This window comes from Fundulus heteroclitus, unplaced genomic scaffold, assembly GCF_011125445.2.
Source record: "Fundulus heteroclitus isolate FHET01 unplaced genomic scaffold, MU-UCD_Fhet_4.1 scaffold_144, whole genome shotgun sequence".
NCBI lineage: Eukaryota > Metazoa > Chordata > Actinopteri > Cyprinodontiformes > Fundulidae > Fundulus > Fundulus heteroclitus.
The window spans coordinates 363,605-385,607 of NW_023396556.1; the positions used below are offsets into that span (position 1 = coordinate 363,605).

General features: G+C 36.8%; 1 protein-coding gene across 1 annotated transcript in view; it reads right to left on the reverse strand.

The window, feature by feature from the left end:
* Positions 1-21,360, reverse strand: part of LOC118558674 (glutamate receptor ionotropic, delta-2-like) — a 32,874-nt gene extending 11,514 nt beyond the window's left edge. The window contains exon 1 of the mRNA XM_036129182.1: positions 21,333-21,360. The gene's annotated coding sequence lies outside the window, so the exon portion shown is untranslated. The remainder of the gene's footprint in view (positions 1-21,332) is intronic.
* Positions 21,361-22,003: the final 643 nt, after the last annotated feature.

Genomic DNA, 22,003 nt, shown 5'->3' on the forward strand with positions numbered 1-22,003 from the left:
ATGGAGCTCGATACATTTAACATATTTTCACCTTTAGTCTCTTTACTTTGGCTTCTCTTCAGAGATGGAGACACCCTCTATTTTGTTGTTTGGTAAATGGTAAATGGCTTGTACTTGTATAGTGCTTTATCAAGTTTGACCACCCCAAAGCGCTTTACACTACAGTCAGTCATTCACACACACATTCACACCCTGACGGTGGTGAGCTATGTTAGTAGCTCCCCTGGGGCAGACTGACAGAAGAGAGGCTGCCATACAACGGTGCCAGCGGACCCTCTGACGACCGGCAGCAGGCAATTTGGGTGAAGTGTCTTGCCCAAGGAGACAACAACTGATATGGTCAAAGAGGGGGATGGAACCGGCAAGCTAGTAATTGCAAGACGAACTCCCTAACTTTGTTGGACGTAACAGCATTGTTTCCTCCAACTGAACCTTTATTTTGCACACTCAGTTCAAAAGGTATACAGTTTCTGAATTCACTGTTCACACAGCCACCAATTGAACTAAACAAATTTCCTCGTTACCCATTTGTTTATATATATATATATATATATATATATATATATATATATATATATATATATCCATCCATCCATCCATCCATTTTCCAAAACTGCTTAATCCCTCATGGGGTCGCGGGGGTTGCTGGTGCCTATCTCCAGCGTACACCCTGGACAGGTCGCCAGTCCAGGGTGTCACAACACAGAGAGACAAACAGGACAAACAACCATTCACACCTAAGGACAATTTGGAGAAGCCAATTAACCTAACAGTCATGCTTTTGGACTGTGGGAGGAAGGTGGAGTATATATATATATATATATATATATATATATATATATATATATATATATAATTGTTTTTTCTTTGGGGGGGGTGGGGTCCTACCTTTTGGATCTCATAAGTGTACTTTTTTGTGAGCCAACTACCCGCCTACTACCCCATACACTCCCATAGAAAATCACTACTTTAAATGTTATTTCCAGGTTTTATTGTGCACAAAATAGAGCTCCTACTTTCTATCATCCCGCTCTCTATTAGCCTTCTCTTTTCCAATCCTTGTTAATCTCTTTTTCTTTCACCTTTGGTCTTCCATCTAGTCTCGGCTTGTTCCTCTACTGTATCTAAAATTGGTGCATTTAAAGTAGATCAGTTCATCTTTTCCCCGTTCCTTCATCCATCTATTCCCTCATCCATCTATCCATCAACTCAATTATGTGTTAAATCCAATTAAATCATCTTTTGCAGCTTTCCTCTACCCCTGAAGCCCCCCGCCCCCACCCCTGCAGTGGCTGCTTCACTGCTTTCAGAAATTATGCTCCTCTCTCCTGATAACCCCTTTCCCTGCTTCCCTTATCCTTTAAGTTAATACCACTATATGGAGCTTTCTACAAATAGAAATCAAAGATTAAATAGACAGGAAATAAGGCTATTACTTTTTCCTAATTTGTTTAAACTGTTTTGCTATTTTAATAAGTGTTTAATACGTTTCAGAGACTGGAAAAACAACTTTCTTCTTTTCATTCTATATTTGAAAAATTACATCTTTTCATATGTCACAGATGTTTTATTGGATGTGCAGAAGGCATATAGAGAGACACAGAAGATAAGAAATTAGACTTTGTGTAAATAAAACTCCCACAGTAGCTAACAGTTCAACAGTTTATCTTCTTTCCCATTTCTGGTTTCCTTTGGCTATTTTTCCATCCTCCCTCAATCCGTTCAAAGAGACCTGACATCTTATATATCTTTGTGTCCCAACTCAATCCATTGTAAAGTCAAGGAGATGAACATGTCCCCTGGGAAAATCCAGAGCCTTTCTATTTACGGCTTGGGGCTTTTATTACTATTGCTTTGCCAGGACAGAGATACGCCCTTGTCCATCTGTCCTCCCTCTCATCTTTACACTTGCATGTTTTATTTCTTGGGGGATCCTTTAGCTGACCTTTGGTCTAACAGTTTAAAATATAAAAAAAACTTGCCATTTTTTAAATTGTGGTTACAAATGTGAGTATGCAGCATAACATTTTGTTGCAAATATGACATAATTCTTTAGCTGTTACTATTGTCTCCTTAACCTCCTGTTAGGAACTTGACAGACCGAGAACCCGATATTCCAGCCAGACAGTGTTGCGTTTAGAAGGATTAATAAAGAAAAGGAATCTGAGGCTAGATGCAGACATGAACAACTCTGCTGGAGAATGCTGAAGCTCCTGATGGAGAAGAACAGGCAGCTCACGGAGTTGATAGTCAGGATGGCAGAGGCAACTATCTGTTTTGTAGGACAGATATGGGTCATATACCGACAGGCAGACAGATGAGTAGGGCAAGGTTTGTGGTCGAGCCATCATTCCCGGTCATTGTCCAGTAAACAGAAGCTTTAGATGTCTGACAAGGGTTAGGCAAGGTGAGGAAATCTGTGAAATCTGGTCAAGAACATGTGGGGAAAAAGGCTGACCATCTATTAGCTCAAGGTTCCCAATAGTCTGGCAGTGGCTGTCTGCTGGAGTCTGGTACATAAAGGCAGAGGAAAAGGTGGAAGAGATGAGCTTGATTGCACCGCCAAACGAGGTGGCTCACAGGTACATCAGATGGTAGTTATTGACTGCATGGAGAAGATGAACGGCATGATGCAGACAGACAGGCCAGAATCACAACACCTCCTTCTGTTTTCTGATTGTGTTTTTAGTATATCCCTGGTGTTTATAGGTCCTCCTATATTATTTCAAGGCTTGATCTCTAGGGATCTTTTACCCCTGGTTTGCAGTTCTTAAGTCAGCATCCTCCGTTATATTAGTTTCTCTCCCTCGGCTGCAATGCGTTTATTCTGCTCCACCTCCATCTTCTGGTTCAGTGTCAGCTCTTGACTTCTGCCTCTATGTAAGCTAACTCGTTACTATTGCTCATCACTGGATTCTTCTGTTGGACTGCCTTCTGTTCCATTGCCTTTGCCCTTATTTGTCTGCCCTTTCTCGATGTCCTGTTCTTCCAGTGTTGTTTTTGTACTTTTTTTCCATTTTTATCATTAAATCTTCATTATGCTCATCCCACAACCCCATCTGTGCTTTGGTCCATCAAACACCCAACAGAGCAAGATACTTTGGTGTTTGAATAAACCTAAAAAGCTCGATAAATGTCATGTTCCTACAATAGTGAAGTGTTAACAATGTTAATGTCTGTTTATATACTAGTAACTTGTTGATAGCACCATTAAGGCTCTGTCCCGCTATCAGGTGCAAATTGACATGTGGTCTTAAGAATGCATGGTTGATTGGAAATGTCCAGTGGTTATTGAGTCCAGTATGTACCAGAATAAAGTGGAAATGGTTAAGAGGCAAAATGACAAGAGCAATGCCCCATTACTTCTTGCTTCACTGGTAAAGCATTTAGCAGCACTCTCTAATAATGAAACAAGTAATGTCAAAAATAACTTATGTACTACACACTTCAACATAAACAATAAAATTATGTTGTCAGGTTACATTTTGGTTCTTATTAGAGTTCTGCTTATTTAAAGGCTCAGACTGAAGATGACATAAATTGACCAGAAATCAATCAAAAGTGACCTGTCCTACTGATTCTAGTTTAAGAATTTATGACTCAAAATGTCAAGAACAACACACTTAGAGAATATAGCTAAATACATTTGCATGGACCATGTAAGGGATTTACTCCCTCTTTAAAAAAAATAGTATTTGGGGAAGGTTTAAGTCTTTGTATTTATTGATGTAACTTTAAGAACTTTTTTTCAACCCCTGTAATTAGAGATGGTATAGGCTGATGCTTTAAACGCTGGGTTGTTTAAACATGGTTGTGCCTTTTTTATGTTCTTGTGCTGTTATTGAAGAAAGTGGAACCCCTGCGCCTCTGCTTTAAAATGCAAGAACAGCCCTTTTTGGAAATATATATGAAAACAGAGCTCTACAATGTTTGGATCCAGTCTGATTTCTTCTTTTGGTGTGTCTTCTGTGCTTCACTGACCATTTTTAAGTCCACAAGGTTTCTCCGTCTGTCTGCAAACCTTACAGACCGATTTCCTATTTACAGTGTTAAGAAACATGTTTTCCAATTACTTGTTTAACTGAATCCAAGGTACATACTTCTATCGAAGTAATGCTTCTAGAAAGTGTTCACTTAGCTGCTGTTTCTCATTTATAACAAAATATCTGTAGACTGGCCAAATTTCTCACTGGGTTCATACTAAGAAAAATAGTGTGAACACTAACATTATTCCAAAAACTATTGGCATAATGTTATTGATATTTTTCTGATCTTTATGAAAAAGAACTATTAGACCTTCAACAAATTATCTCACAATAATAAAAATGAAATAAAGTACAGAGTATTTTTTTTTCTTGGTATTGTCATTCAAGTTTGAAAAGTTCTAGTGAAAACACTATCATGTTTAGAAGTTATTATTCTTTTTTGGCAGGAAAGTATATCCCTCTTTCTATGTATTGTATTGCTGTGCATGAAGACAGCAACTTGGTGATTGATGAACAACTAAATCAGCTGTGGTTACAACCATAGATTCGAAAAAAGAGGTCATAAATTAATGGATTAAATGTAAAATTCTTAGAAAAAAGAAAGATTAAAACAACTTTTTTCATCTTTACAAAGTAAGTTGAGAACATCCATTTCAGAGGGGAAGTAGAAATGACAAGGAGAAAGAGTGTGCGAGAAAGAAATGTTTCAACCATTGTACTGCAGCAAAGAGCTCCAGAAAATGAGAGTATCAAAGCTTGTAGAGAACGTATGCAGACAAATGCAAATTACCATGCAAAGGAGACGGATTAATTATTAAGACACTGAGGGGAATTCCGTAATGATGCATGACTCTGTCAGAGTTCCTGCAATAAGAATGAAAGTCCTTACTTCCTAATTAATACAGGTGAAAGTATAGTATATAATGACAGCTGACATGCATGCATGTTAGCAAAATGTTAAAGTGATTAATGTAAGCCCATTTATAAATGGATACACTCTAGAACAAAAGAATAAAATTCATCCATATTTGGGACAATTCTAATTGGAAAAATAAGTAATTCCACTTCCTGCCAAGTATTGGGATGGGGTGAAAAACAAAAGTCAATTAGTGATAACCCTAACCATATGTTTAACAATACCGTGGAGCTGGTTGACTCAAAGTACTGTATTTTTAGGTGCTTTTAATTCTGGAGTAGTTAAAAGTTCAAAGCAAGTGGCTTAATACTGCTTTTAATATGATAGCAAAATAATTTTGACAATTTCTAACATTTCCCCCCACTGCTCAGGTATATTGCATCCTAGGATTCTTATTCAAACTTTGAACATGGATAGAAAAAATAATCTGCATGCATGTAAACCTTTGCCATCACCAACATAAACTTATTAGGCATTTGGTGGTTGGAACGACTTGCCACAATAGGCTCATGTAGGCTATAGGTGTTCCAATTGAAAATAGAGGAACTGAGCTCACCTGTATTCATAATCAATGCAATGAGTCAGTTGGGATGGGATTCACAAAAAAAAAAACAACTCAAAAACGTTTGTGCTCTGAATGAGTTACTGAATGCTACAAGCTGTCCATGACTGCTTGTATCAAATTTCAAATCTTGGCACTGCTACACCAGTCCGTAAAGGGATTTGTTGCCCCTTTTCTCCCGGCACATATCCAGTAAAACATGCCAGCAAATCTCTAGTGCGCTGTCACTGCAGACTCCCTAGCTCTCTATTTATGCAAGAGTGGTCAATAAAGCAAACAGCATCAACTCTTCGCTTCCATCACTCTCTAATGATACAATGACCTTTCAGTTTTTGCCGAAATAAGCACCCAGTCACAGTGACCTTCAGAATGAGGTGACAACAGTTTCCTGAAGGACCCTGAATGACGTCTGGTCATTTGATTAATTTGTGTCCTGGGGTGCTGTGCACCATGTGGCTCCCAGCCAGTGTTAGACAAAAAGAAGCCAGACAATCCCAAACAATATGGCCACCAAAATATAGTATCAAGCACGTTTACACAGTCTAAAGAAAATGTTTATATTCAGGTTTCCCTCCAAAATGACTGTGTCTATGATTAATAAACTATCAAGCTTCTAAACCTCGGAAAAAATTCTCCAAATATTATTGTAATCCAACAAGGTAATAAAAATGTTTATAAGTGGTCAGGCTAAATTAACCAATTCACTACTCTGTGAAAAGTATTGTTATTCAACGAAACTTGCAGACATAAACACTACTGTGTAAAGCGTACTTTGGCCTGTTCCTACCCAGCTCTTGTAACCTCTGTATAACAGCGTGTTTGTACTGTTTTGTAAAAATAAACATGCATAGAACTAACGAAATGTCAGGGGCATAAAACTGTCAACAGCTGAAGAGCACAACAAGGAAAAACTTGAGAGATACACCATCTTTCTGTAGATCATCTGATATATGCCAAGTTATTAGCTAATAGCTTCTTGGGAATCATCCTATTGATTCTATCATAATATTCTGTGCTTGTCAAGTTGTGGCATATTTACTATTTTCATAAACTTGACTAAAGAAATTGGAACAATCTCCCTCTCTGTGACAGGCTTCCAGACAAAAGTGCCTAGAGATGCATTTTCCTTTCTAAGCTGTCTGATATGTAGACAAGCCATTTGTACTACCCCGTGGTCTTTTTATTTATTTATTTTACATTTAAAAGATATTTACATAAAACACAAAATAATAGTCTAACAAAATGCATTAGGGAAAATAACAAAAAAGGGGAGAAAGTGGGACAGGTCAGTTTATCAACCTGTGATTGCGCTTTTTCTTACACATGATCCAAATGGCCAAACTAAGGAGACTTAGAAGAAATACAAGTAAACACAACAAAAATAATTCGAGATAAACCAATAAATACCATAATAAACATTGAGCTGTGGATACAGGCTATGATGAGTTACATCACAGCATCTGGTTTGCAATATCATACTTTGCTTAAATACTTCCACTGAGTCTAAAGGATGGCTTTGGACTTTTGTTAAGTACAGTATGGTCTTTGTTCTCGATCTTTTTGGTGCCTGCCGCTGCTCCTGAGGTGAGGCTACACCTGACTCTGCTCATCTCATCCGGCCACAGCATAAAAGGACCAGGTAGACTTTCATTCCAGGGTTGATTATTCAACAGGCTGTGTCAGTTAAGCTCTCTGAGTACAACTTAAAAAAATATAATTCTGTTACTTACCCTGTGTCTTTCTTTGTGTCTTAAATAAACCTTCTAGGACCCTAACCCCACTGTAGCACACCTTCTTTGTTTCAAGTCTGTTTCTATTCCAACTAAGTCTACTGAAACAGACTTCAGAAGACTACGCTGGAATGCAAACTGTTGTTCACAAGAGTCTACTGGTAAGCCAAGGCAAGGCAAATGTATTTGTATAGCACATTTCAGTACAAAGACAATGCAAAGTGCTTTGGTGGTCCTTATCCTCCATCCACATCGCTATAACTCAACAGTCTTGTCCGCCATCCCCATCCATGTATGGAGAACTGAAGCCTTAACACGACAAGAAAGGATCCAATAAAATTACTTGCTCACATTCACCCTCAGCCATTTCACAATCAACTCCTCCTCCCTCAATGCTCGTCATGCAGCCAAATCAAATATGACCCAAACCACGTCATCCACATACGTTCAAGCTTCACAAATATTTATTTTCAGCATTTTGTCTTCTTCGACTCCCAACTGCTACCAATTAGAAACAATCAGACAAGACTGGAATAAATTGCATCTGTCCTAGTGGGATTACCTTGAGTTTACCATGAGTACATCCTTTAGCTAAATTCACAGTTTGCAAAGCAGTTTCAAAGGACCTAAAGAGTCTCTGTGTACAAAGTATCAGTCAGGAGAAGGTTTCCACAGCATTTTCCACAGAAATCATTCCTGCCTGTGGTCATCAATCTCTACAACGCCTCCCTCAGAGATTCAGACCCCCCCCCCCACCCTATTTTATTCTGACTCAAAATCATTGACATTTATACATTCTTTTGCACTGTTTTGCACATCGTCATTATCACTATATTTTAGATCTGTATATATATATATATATATATATATATATATATATATATATATATATATATATATATATATATATATACATATGTTGTTTGTAGATCTGGAGCTTGTAACGAAAATAATTTCCCTCTGGGATTATTAAAGTATTTCTGATTCTGATAACTTCGGACAGATTTGTATGTTTTATTTTTTTTTTGCACTGTAAAAGAAAAACATCACATTATTTTAGACAGTGTTTTGAAAGGCTTTATCACAGTCACATTTTCTAAGGCTACAAAAGCCTTGCAAAACAGCATTTCCAAAACTGTCTTTATCATTTGAAAAATATTTCTAAACTATGAAAGTTTTTGTCAAAACAGAAATTTGCTTGTATTTCTTCTCATCTAGACTATTGTAGTGCATTTTCACATGTAACAACACAAAATACATTGATCACCTTCAGGTGGTCCAAAGTTTTAGGTAACAAATAGAGCTTACATAACTCCTGTTTTAATATCTTGCCATTGGTAAGCTGTTCATTTTTTTTATTCTTACTTTAAGTCTAAGGACCCCACAATGTCAAGCTTTTTCTTTTGTTCCTGAACTCTTGAAGCCACATACTCAATTTTAAACTTTCGGTTCCTTAAACCAAAATCGAGTCATAGTCCCAAGGATCAGATGTAAAACTCGAGGGGATTGCTCTTTTCAGATTGTTTACACCAGACTGTGGAATGAGCGGCCTTTGTTTTTTATATTTTGTTGACAGTCTTGACTTGTATAAAAAGTAGCTAAATACATTCTTATTCAAACATGTTTTTCCTTGAATATTATTGTACACTTATTTTAGTTATCAATCACTTAGTCTTTATATTCATGATAATTTAATATTTTATTATTATTTTGTGCAGCAATTTGGGATCTTCTTCTCTGCAAGATGTAGTATAAACAAAATTTACTCCCTTACTTCAATTTAACATTGTGTGTAGACCTTTTGAAACTACTAATAGGCATATTAGTTCCATCTGTGTTGCCTGTGTACACTGACACAAGCAAAGGCATGTTAATTTGAGCACTTCTATGTTTATTTTCACCTCAGGAGGGGTGAAGAGAAATCTGACCAACTGAGAGATAGAGAAGTCATGATGAGAAAAATGCTGAATTATGTGCACCATCCCTTTATACGTTTATTTGTCTGCAAACAAATGAGCATGTGTGAAGAGCACAAGAAGGTCAGGATATTTGCAGCAATTCAGGAGCCTTAAATGTCAACTGACACCCAAGTGCAAAACATGAGAGCGTGGGTAGTGTGTTATACCAAGTGAAAATTGACATCATTACCACCACAGCTAGTTAATTTGTTGGAAGCAAACAGATTATGCAGAGTGCTATAATAATGCATAATTAATGAAGTGCTCCCTTCATAGGCATTAAATGTGATAATACATCAATGGCTAACTGATAGCTGTAAATCTGAAGTCTGTTGCAGAGAATGAGAACAGTGACACTGCTGCCTACAATAAACCTTAATTGTACCCAGTGTATTAATTTTATTGGAAATTATATATATATATATATATATATATATATATATATATATATATATATATATATATATATATATATATATATATATATATATAACTAATATATTATATTTTATTTATTTATGTTTATGACACCAAACCTGCTTTTTTAGAAAAAGGAGTACAAAATCATTCTTGGGTTGCTTTTTTGTTATTTCTTAATGGAGCACACTAAATAGGTTCAGTGAATGTTCTAATGTATTAGTTGTCAAAGATAAATATACTATACACTGTGAATATACAGCAAATATGTGGCTCTTGAGATAAAAGTCTACCATACTGCCATCTTTAGAGTTTCAGATGGACACAAAGACCACATGGTGAAAAAGGTTATCTGGGGTTATAAATGTACTCAACCTGGCCATGATGAAAAGAGAGAGGGGGGGGATAAGAGGGCTTTGAAGTGCTTGTGCATAGCCAAAAGCGATATTCACCTTCTATTTTACAGAAGAGCCAGATGGAGGGAGAGCAGAGAAGGGGAAGGAACAAAAACTGACAGACATATGTACATGTGAGCTGAAGAGTAGAAAAAGAGGGAGTGTGTTGTGGGAGTATTAATGCAGTCCAGCATATGTAAAGTTATGGTGTTAGGGGAGATACGCAGAAAATGAGATGCAAAGAGACAGAGAAAGAGTGAATTCTGAACAACGATGGTGAAAGAGACAGCTTGGAGGGAAAAGAAGACAGTCAAGTGCAGGAGCTACTGAACACTGACAGATCCAGACTAGCAGCAGAGAGAGATGTTCATCTCGCCTTTGATGCATTCACAATATTTGGACAGTGTTGCAAGCCTGTCAATGTGACACTTGTGTAAGATTCCACTCTGGCACCACATAAATGATTCCAGCTGTGGATGGATTATAAAAAACTTAGAGGAAATTTATGAAAATGTGAAAGTTTACGTCTGTTTCCCTATTATGCTATGTTTGCTCTGGAGCAATGTTTCATACGTAGCTGATCAGAACTTCTCCATTCAGTTAGATGAATTCTGTTCATTAGCTAATCTCTAGTGATCCTCATGGTTCCACCTTGGGCTCTTGTATCTTGCCAATTGCTTGTTTAAAACAAATGAACAAACAAAGAAAAAAAAAACATTTGGTTTTCACTTTTATGCCACTGATGTCTCGAAATTCTGGTCTCTGTGGAGAAGCTCATCTTTTTCTCAATGACTTGGTGCAATCTGCTGGATTTCCTTAGATAGAAACCTTTTTTCACTAATCTGTCTGTATAAATTGATGGAATTGACTTTGTAAAATTCCTTGAGATGATATATGTTGAGAGTTAGTGTTAAACTGAATTGATTTCTCATTGGTAAGTGAAAGCATGGTTACATATTTCCATATGGACCTGCTTTGACTGGGTAGCAGTGCGATATAGGTTTGATATTATAGTTGGATTTGTTTAGATCTTAGATGATCTGGCACCTCTGTATCTTACTGAATTTTAGCACTTGCCCCAACCAGAATGCTCAGGTTGGCCAATCAGCCTTGGCTGGAAGTCATCAAGACTAGGCTGAAGATCAGAGGCTACAGAGCCTTTGGAGCGGCCAGGGCTTTGAACAGTCAGCCATGGCATATGGGATTTGCCCCAACCCTTGAGACTTTTTGTTTCCCAGTTGCTTCAGTCCATTTAAACTTGACTGACACACTGTTCAAGCATTATACTACATTTGATTCAATCAACTATGTTTGTATACTAGTTTAGGTCTAGCTACAATATTTTGCACAGAATAAATTGTACACAAAAACTGAATATATACTTTCATTGACTTATTCCACACTTTCTCCACTACTGTTGTGGTGTTCCCTGAAGAAGGAACAACTCAAAAAGAGAGACTCCCACATTTTATAGGTCATGGAACGTACTTGTTGTCTGAACAGCTGTTACCTACAGTAATAGCTTAGAACACACTTGGGTTTGTAGACAGATAACATACAACCATGTCCACACACCATGTGTCACAGAAAACACAATAAAGGAAAATATACACGAGTTACACTGAAGCCAAACTTGTGCCATTATTTCTCCCTTTCTCCCTGCCTGCATTTGTCTCCCTGTTTCTCCCCTGACAGCATGCTTGATAACTTTTATGTTGCTGTAACAAGAATGAATGAGCTCAGAGTGAGAAAACACTTTGTGCACACTAGTGTGTTTGCACGTTTTGCTCTCTGAAAATGTTTGTTCCACTGCCTATTCCAAGATGTCTTTTTAATGTTGGTGTGTTTCTTCGCTCATATACTGTACATGCTGTGTATGTCGTGTGACTCTGTGGTGTGACAGATGGCAGCCCCCCTGCGACGACTCAGAAAGAGGAGAGGAGCAAAGGGCTGATGTATTTCAAGTTAAAAAGTGACAGCAGAGAGCGTTCCAAGCATTGACTAAAGCTCCTTTTTCTGTCACTTTGTTTATCCTCTACTGAATGAGCAAGTGTTTGCAGCCAATAAAGAAGCCTGAAAACATTAACAGAAATGTTTTGTGTTCTTATGTTCCTTTCCTTTTGGGTTTGTATGATAGATATCGATTTTCATTAAAGTAGCTGTCAGCTGTGGCTTTAGTGATTGCAATGTAAATGTGCTATGATCTGTGTGACAGCAGTTTGTTTGAAAAGTCTGTGCAGAGCCCCTTGAGGTTGTTGGCCTACTGTGTTTTAGTCTTACTCTTTCTTCACAGGGAGTCTTTGGTTGTGGGCTAAATAAAAAAAAAAATCTGTGGCATATTTCATTCATTCTCATATATAAAATTAGCATTGAGTGAGATAGACAGACGGTAATATTTTATTATTTAAATAAAAAAATTTAAGACAACCAAACTTGCTGCTTCTAAAAAATTATGGTGTTAAAAGGTCATATTTTAGAACCAGAAAAACACAAACATTAAACCTTAAACCACAATCAGCCTTTTAATGTTTTGTTTTGAACAAAATGATAATAGAACATAATTTTTCTTTTACTTTATATACATTTAAAGCCCTGCTTGTCTGAAAGAATGCACTTCTATATTTGAATAATGATGTAGTATAATGTAACAGTAGAGCGCAACTTCCCTTAAACTTAAATATTTTGTTGATACAAAATACTTTTTCTAGTGGAAATATGTGTTGCCAATTACTTTCTATTCTGAAAAAAGTTAGTGAGCTCTCTTACTATTCCCAAATATTCTGCTACATACATATATGAAAAATAGGTGAGATTCATAAAATTGAATAGCTGGACAAGACGTTTTTTTTTCTCTCATGGTTATTTCATAAAACAACTGCATGGCTCAAAAACTTTAAGTCCAAAAGTGGCACAGTTGGGAAAAATCTGACTTCAGAAGCAAACCAGTTCACATCACCACAAGAGTCAGTGGCGGTTCTAGACCAAATTTACCAGGGGGGCTAGGGTGTGGCCAGTGTTTGTTTGTTGGATTGTTTTTTAGCTGGGGAACAAAACAAAAGAATGAAAAAAAAAATCAACAACAAAAAACTGGACAATATTTTTCTGCTATTTCTTTTGTGTTTATTACATATTGCATATACATATTGGAAATTAAAATTAACATATCAGCCAAACCCCAATTATTATTGAAAAAGAAAAGCTGTACATAAATAAAATAAACTCTTAAATGTTCCTAAGGAATACTCAGCTTAAGGATCAGTGAATTGCTCAAAATTACAAACATATTTGCACACATGCTCTGCAAATTTAGGACAAAATGTAAGGTAACTCTTTAGCTAAAACCCATGACTAAACTTATAATATGACATAAAGTGTGTTGGGCCATTATGTCTTTCAGAAAACCTACTTTTGCTACTTGATCTGCATGTATGATTGTTGATGTGCTGTAAGGGAATTGAGAACAATTGCTGGCAACACACTGCAGAGTGTCACAAACAACATAGAAATGGGACAAGGGATGCCCCCGAGTGCCACAAAGCTAAAGAAACACAAGCACTGATAGATTGACACACAACCACATGCATGTGAGTTAATGGAAAACAGTTATTACTCCTCACAAGGATAGCAAAGACTCATTAAAAATGAAATGAAAAATAAAAATCTACATGTGGCATGGATTGTATTGACAGGGAACAACAAATGTCTTTTTGGTGCTTCATTTCTTAAAAATTAATTTGAATCTGATGTGTTAACAAATAGTGATTGCTTTAATGAGTAGTACATTGTTGAGTGTTTGTTTATGTCACCCCCTGAAGGAAACTAATTGACTTTTAGTCTAAAACTGTGATTACAAATATAGAGTTTGTGGAACATTGGCAGAATATTTTGTATGAGTTTTGAACTCGCATTGTTTGTGTGCAGTAAAACAACGTTGTAATTTGTTGCCCAAACAAAAAATACTACAATTTAGCGGAGCAGTTAATGAAACCACTAAAACAGATAATTACTTACTGAAATAGTTTCCCTATAAATACTTTCATATTTGTTATACACAGTTTATATTTCTCAAGATTGGTTTAACCTTTGTTGTCAGCCACGTGGGATAAATTAGACTTAGTTGAAAGCCACATGAAACATGAAACTTTAATAGGGCACCCAGGAACTGCCCCTCACAGCAAAGGGGGCCACAGTATAAAGACCAGCCGCCCAGGTTTATCTCTCTTTTTCAGACTGTTCGTCAAAAGCTACAATGGGGAAATAGCCACCAAGGTCCGAACGGGTTTGAATACCCACAAACGTGGTCAACTGGGTATGGAGCTAACTGTTGCAGGAAAGCTTAGATAAAACTATGTGGAGCGGTTTCCTGCAACAGATCGAGATGAGTGCGCTCCAGCCTCAAGAGAACAAACACAGCCACTTGGAAATGCTGTGCAGCGACCCCCTCCAGCACCCCATCTCCCCTTTTCACAGGTTTCTTGTTTCACAGGCAGGGAGAACCACTTGACCAAAGTCAGCCGACCTCACACAGAGGCATAGGTTTGGCAGAGTTAGGCTGGACAAGTAAAATAGTTTATTTTTAAAGTGTTTTACTGTTATGTTTTAAGGTTTGACTAGGTTTGAGACCTGGAGCAAGCAGGCTAAGCTGCCCGCTAGCATTCTTGAAACACAGCTTTGCTGACGTGTTTGAGTGTGTTTTTAGTTATAACAACTAGCATAGTGCTATTAGCCTCCTGGGTAACATTAGTGCTACCACCTACTAGACATAACTATGGTTTGTTTTAAACATAATGCTAGTTTTCCTTTAGCTCACCCTTGTTTTGGAAGTGCTACGGTCATTATTACAGCATTAATGATGAGCATTAATGTCAATTTAATGGTGTTTCGCATAACTTTAAGGTAAACTCAAGCTAATCTAAACAATGGCTACAGGAAGTGCCCCGACACGTCATTTCCAGCTGATCATCCGCTACAGCACCCTCTAGCTTCCTAAATGATCAATTTGAGTCTGAATTATTTCCAAATGAAATAATTATATTAATAGCAATCAAGTGTACTGAAGCTTAATGATTTTTACATACCAAATCATTCTTTGAAATGTTATTTCCTCAATGTTTGGCATAACTAAGATTTGCATTGTGAATAGGCTGAGCATACCAAATGTTTAAAATGTGTTAAGATAGTTTAACCTGATTCCATATTTTTTAAGATGAACTTTGATTCTCTTGGATCTGCAGTGAACCCAAGATTCACTGAATTATTATTGTGATGGTTTTTTAGCTATTTTATTTTATCCTTTTTTGTTTATTTTGTGTGTACATAGTTCCTTAGCTTCTTTGCATCTTAATTTTGCTTAGTAGTTTAGTTAAGTTACACTAGCCTAGTGGAGAGGGTTTATTAATTGAAATATAGTGTTAATTAAAATAAACAGTATATTATGGTGGTGTTCCCTGGATGTTGATTTATTTCTGTTAATAAATTCTTGAACTTGAAGAGAAGTTGTCACTCCTTTATTCTATACATGTGCAGAGTTTGCTGTTAAAAGAATGCCAGTGCTCAAACCATTCCTTTCAACTTTTTTCCAAATATCAGCTGTTTGGGTTGATATTCAACTGACAATACCTAACAAACCAAGAGTTATTCATTAAACATTAAATAACTTAAAACCGTGCATAATGGCACAACACCTTAAATCATCAGCAAGTTTATGTTCAATACTTTTAACACACACAAAAACATCTTTGTGTGATATTTATTATTATTATCATCATCAGTTTTTTCTGTACTTTAGATTCTGCCTTTTCTGCTAGAAAACAAAAAACCTAGGATGGGAGACTAGAGTGTAAAGAACACTATACAATTCCTATTCAATATCTACATACTCCCCTTAGCTTAGATTATAACAAACAACAAGATCAGTTTCCATAACTATGTGGACGACAGCTATACATTACAATGTCACCAGGTAACCATAAACCTGATAGAGCATTGCCTAATATATTTGGCATTTGGCGTAGAACAAATCAATACATGGATGTGGCAGAAATTTCTTCAGCTGAATAAAAACAAAATCGAATTACTATTTGTTAGAGTTAGCACACAGCTTCAGTTATGACAGCCAGAAACTACAGATCGGAGCCGAAATCTCGGTGTCATAATGAAGGCAGACCTGAACTTTCAGAGGCACATAAAGGGAGTTACTAAGTCGGCCTTGTACCACCTGAAGAATATGTCCAGGATTAAAGGACTAATGTCCCAGCAGGATCTCAAAAAACTCATCCATGCATTTATTTTAGTCAAATTGATTGCTGCAACAGTGTCCTTACAGGTCTGCCTAAAAAGTCAATTAAACAGCTACAGCTGATACAGAACAGTGCTGCCCGTGTCCTCACTAAAACTAAGAAAGTAGAACACATCAGCCCAGTTCTGGAGTCTTTACACTGGCTCCCTGTCTCTCAGAGAATAGACTTTAAAATACTTCTGTCGTCTATCAATCACTGAATGGCTTAGCTCCTAAATGCGTTACAGATTTCAGTGTAACAACCTCCCAGACCACTCAGGGGGTCTTCTGATTCAAGCCTAGTCTTCATACCCAAAACCAGAACCAAACACGGAGAAGCAGCATTTAGTTTGAGGGGCCATAATAGACATTATTTTGAATTTGATCTCACACACATTACTGAAAAGCTACAAGCTCTTACACACACTATTGAAACACTCTCACACACACTGCTGAGATGCTCTCACACATACCACTGAAAAGCTACAAGCTCTTGCACTGCTGAAATGTTCTCACATACACTACTGAAATGCTGCAAGCTCTCACACACACTACTGAAAAACTCACACGCTACTGAAATACTCATACATACTACTGAGACACTCACACACAGTACTAAAATGCTCTCACACACTACTGAAACACTATATGTTAGGAACAGACATGGAATCAATATTAATAATAAAGCATTGTTTTTATTTTTACATGATACTATTTTAAAAATAGAATATAATAGGTATAGCTATTCAGCTGATATATATGGGTCTACCTACATTTCTATTAGAAGTTGGCGACAGGAAATTGTGGATTACAGTACTGGATTGTCGTTTGGCTTCATATTCGAGAAGCAAGTTTGAAAAGCTTCTGAGCAATGACCCTAATAGGTTATTGAGATCTTGGCTATAAGGAGCATATCAGTAGTGTGTGTGATAGTGTTTCAGTACTATGTATAAGAGCGTTTCAGTATTGTGTGTGAGAGTATTGCAATGGTGTGTGTGAGTGCATTTCAGTAGTATGTACAGTATAAGAGCATATCAGTAGTGTGTGTGATAGTGTTTCAGTACTATGTATAAGAGCGTTTCAGTATTGTGTGTGAGAGCAAATTCAGAATAATGTCCCTTACGGCCCCTCATATTAGTTCCTGTGCTCCACGTATCTGGAACAATCTTCCAGAAGACTGTTAATGTGCTGAAAGCCTGAGTTCTTTTAAATCAAGATTAAAATACATTTGGTTAGGATTGCCTTTGACCGTTCTAGTTAAACCTTTAACTGAAACATCATTAGTTTAAGTCTGTAGTGCAACTGCTAAAATCATTAATGTTTTCTTTTAGTTTCCATTATCTTTGTTTTATTTTGTTTACATTTTCCTACATTCTATTACAACTGCTGTTTTTACTTGCTTTTATTCTTGTTTTTATTTTCCTATGTTTTAATCATGTAAAGCACTTTGTATTGTCCTTGTAATGAAATGTGCTGTACAAATAAACTTGCCTTGCCTTTCCTAAAAGGTTTGAAAAGAGAAAGCCACATGAAACAGTAAGCCCCGTACTGTGTGATCTGTGGTGAGGCACGAACCGGAATATCTTACCAATGAGAAATGAAAGAGAAAAATAAAATAATTGAAAGCAGAAATGCCTGATTGGGATGGTTCACTATAGAAAATAACTTATCAAAAGAAATCAGCACAATAATAATGCTTGTAATTTAGGAATGAAACAGAAAAAAATATTCTACCTCCTTGGTATTTCAGCACTTTAAATCCACAGTAGATGTTAACTATAGTTCCCACCTGTTATGAAATCCATATATTTCTGATTACAGAGCCAAGAACCTTTGTACTTCAGTACAAAACCCACCGGCAAACCCAATAATGAAATATTCAGATCTTTTAAAACTTCTGTTTCTACTAAATAATTTGTAGGTAAATAACAGTTTTCCATAAATTGTTTGGACCTCAATCATTTGTTATCTCTCACAATCAAAGAGTAAATTTATTGAAGTTGGAGTAATGCAAAACATTTCATATTTTCTTTTCATTTATGGAAGCAGAGAAGCCATTTCATTTCGTTTAAAATCAGATCAAGTGACAGGTTTATTAAATAGGCCAGAAAATACTTATTTTTTGAATTATTTAATGTCTGCTATATTGCACATAGCAATTGTTTAATGTAAATATTATTTAGCATCTTTTTAGGACAATACAAAACTAAGGGAGTAAGCTAAAATTAAGCTGCAGCTCACAAAACCTTTCTTGCACTGGTGTTACACATAGCTATAAAATTTTAAACATTTTATATGTTTTAGCAGGCCAATAAAACTAGCCTTTATGATATTGTAAATGAAATATAAAAATACATTTGACATTTCCAAAAACATAATTAAACAATGAAAGAGCATAGAAATAACATTAACGAATACAATGTTAATCTTCAGTCATACTTTGTTGAATCTCAGAAGAGTTGTACAATATACAATTATGCAGTAATAAATATTTGTATACAGTTCTTAAAGGCATTTATATTGTATATTTATTTCTCTGAAATGCTGCCTTTAACCATTTTAAATAATGTGATATTTCAAGAGTTCACTGTACAGTTGTTCACTTCCAAACTGTAAAAGTCACAATGAGAATGCATAACATTAACTTGCCTTTAACATTGGAGGCATTATGCCTGTGTGCCTCCCTGAAGCAATAACGCCTTGCATGTAAGGTTATGTAACATCAAAAACCACAACTAAATATTTCTTTATCCATAAATATTTATGTCACTTTTACATGTTGAAATTAAATAACAGTAATATGTATAATATTCACAATACTTAAATCACCCTTGAATAACAACTCATTATGTATGCAATGAACGGCAGGGGTAAATTTACTTACTGCATGTGTAGAATAATTTCTAGAAGGTTATGTGTACAGACAAGAACTGTTATAACAGTTTCTATAATTTGCTACACAAGGTGGAATTTAGAGAGAGAAAAAAAAATCTCTTGAATTTTCTGAACCTAGTTCCTTTTCTCATTTCTTTTCACGCCCACTTCTTACTGCCTTCCTCTCTGCTTTCTCCTTCCTCCACTTCATCTCACACTGCAACAGTTGTCTATTTCCCTCTCTTCCATCAGTCTGTCCCCTCTCTAAATCTTCTCCTCCATAATCTGTCTTCCACTCACTCGACTCTCCTGGCCAGCTCTGTGCAACAGCTACACAGATGCTAAGGTTTAATGCTTTAATTTGGTTGGCTGTCAGCCCTTCAGTCTCTTTGATACGTTAGTGCTTGGTCCCATCGAAGACACTGTGATCAAATTTGTGGAGCTGGCATCTGCTCAGGCAGACAGTGTTTGTAGTTTTTTTTTTCCCCCTCTGTGCTGTGTCACCATGTTTGCAAGTGCATGCATTTGTTACCTCACTTTAGGTTTATGCATTGCATTGAATACAGAGAAGACAGAACTGCATTTGAGCCGCAAAAAATGCCATGTGCAAGTGCACATGCACCCACACACCATGCTTGTACTCACTGAAAATCAACAAACAATTAATGCTTTTACTTTGGCTTAAGGATTTGGTGTTTCAATTATTTCAGAGACATAAGCAGATGCCTTGAACTAAATTATGCAGCGTGCCCAGGACAGTACCGTCACCTGCCATCCGGCTCATATAGCACTCGATCTTAATGCTAGCACTCTAAGGTGGTGGCAACACACAAAAGGGCCCTCCTGTTGCTTTTTTGGGATGAGCCCAGAAAAGCAAAATCACAGGACCCAAAGCTTAACCACCAAGCGTTTGCCCAGACCTGGCTCCGTGAGGGTGCTCCAACCCCTCTAATCTAGGGCAGGTTTGCCAATTTATGTGTTGCTCACGTTGCTCAAGGTTAGGGGAGAGTCTCCTCTTTATGCGGAGGGGTTCAGCCATCTTGGCGTCTCATTCATGAGTGATGGTGATTGAGCAGGCGATATGTCGACAGATTAGGGCCTCGTTTGTAGTAATGCAAGCGGTGCTTCATTCTGTTGCAGTGAGCTAAGAGCTGATGCAAAAAGCAAATCTCTCAATCTCCTGGTCTGTGTAAATTCTGACCCCCACCAACAGTCATGAGATATGGATCATAACCAAAAGAGGGAGATCCTGGATACAAGCCGGTGAAAAGAGCTTTATCTGTTGGGTGGTAAGGAGATAGAGTGAATAGCAGCTCCGTTACTCAGGGGGGAGCTGGATTAACGAAATGCAATAAACAGCTAGATAGAAGCACAGGCCCTGGTGGAGCAAAAATAACACTGAAAAAGATTATGTGAATAGAGTGGATGTTCTACTGTAAATGAGAATTACTTGCTTAGCATGCAAAGGTGTGAAAGATCAAATCAGTCGATTCCTTTTACAGCTTTTGAGAGTGGTTAATTTTCAAAATTAAAAACGTTGCTCAACAGGAAGAGAACACTCAAGAACCTGAATCTCTCAAATAACTGATTGGATTTACAAGAATAAAATTAGTTCAGATTACATTTCAGAAGAATGAGATCTATTTTTTATATACTATTTTATTTGACCTGGACGTTTATTTAGTAATGAATAATTATTTTTCAGTTTTAATAGGATGTCACATAAACTGCATTTGTGAGTCGAGAGTACAATGACACATTCAGTGAGAGCAATTGCTGTAAATATAGATACAGCTAAATATACAGTTATCCACCAATAATAGATTAAGGGCACTTGAGTGTTTGATGTCCTTGCCATTCACACTGGCCTTGTTATGCATTTTTTTTTAAATTAAATGAGAGTTTCCTTTTTAGATCACAGTTCAAATCAAGAAAAAAATATAAATGTAGAAATTGTGACAAAGTGCTTCAGTTTGGTGTTCACCATTTGTCCCTTATTCTTATTTCTGATTCATTTCTTTTCTGTAGCTGGCCATATTGCTTAAATTTAAACATTAGTTTGCAGCTCTGCTCCACTTACTATCCCGGGTTTGTTTGTGTTAGCATTAGGTTGCAGTTTCCATCTATACGTTCAGGTTAAAGCTACTACTGGATTATTGGTTGAACTTGTTTATTTGGTTTCAAAGTATATTCTTATTTGTTTTCCTTCTTACTCACCATTGTTTGTCCCTTGTAGATCTGCAGCAGGGCAGGCGTATGGGAGGGGCCGGCCCAGTACTTCCTGCTTAAATGTCTGAATGATGTCACTGATTGTCTGGCTGGGTTCTACCAATTAGAGGGTTTATTTTGGGGAATTGCTTTGTTTTTCTTTAAAGTAACTTTTTGACTTCTCTTGTATTACATGGTTTATTTTGCAGACCATTTTATTATATAGAGGAGTTTGTAAATCAGATTAATAATTTAATTTTAGTTTTCCTGTGTTTTCCTTTTCCCTGTTTAATTGTGGTTTGGTCCAATCAAGTGCAGGTGTGTTCCCACTTGATTAAAAAACAGAGCACTTGAAAGCTCAGAGAAAGAGGAGTGTTCAGAATCTTTTTGCAAATAGAAGTCTTCAGAAGCTGGAACTGTTGACTGAGGCTGTTTCTTCAGTTCACCTTGCAGAAATGATGTACATATAACACGAGCCAGCGTTATTTTAAATGTGCTAGCTTTTTTTAATCTGGAAAAGCAAATCAGTGTCTTCATGTTTTGTATCCTTTAAAATACTTCTCAATAGCGTCTCTATTTCCATTGGTTTCATAGTGTAGTAAATAGATGCCTGCAAATGAGAGCATGCTGCTATTTGTGCAAATGGATAAGTGGATGAATAACTACTAGCAGCTGTGCAT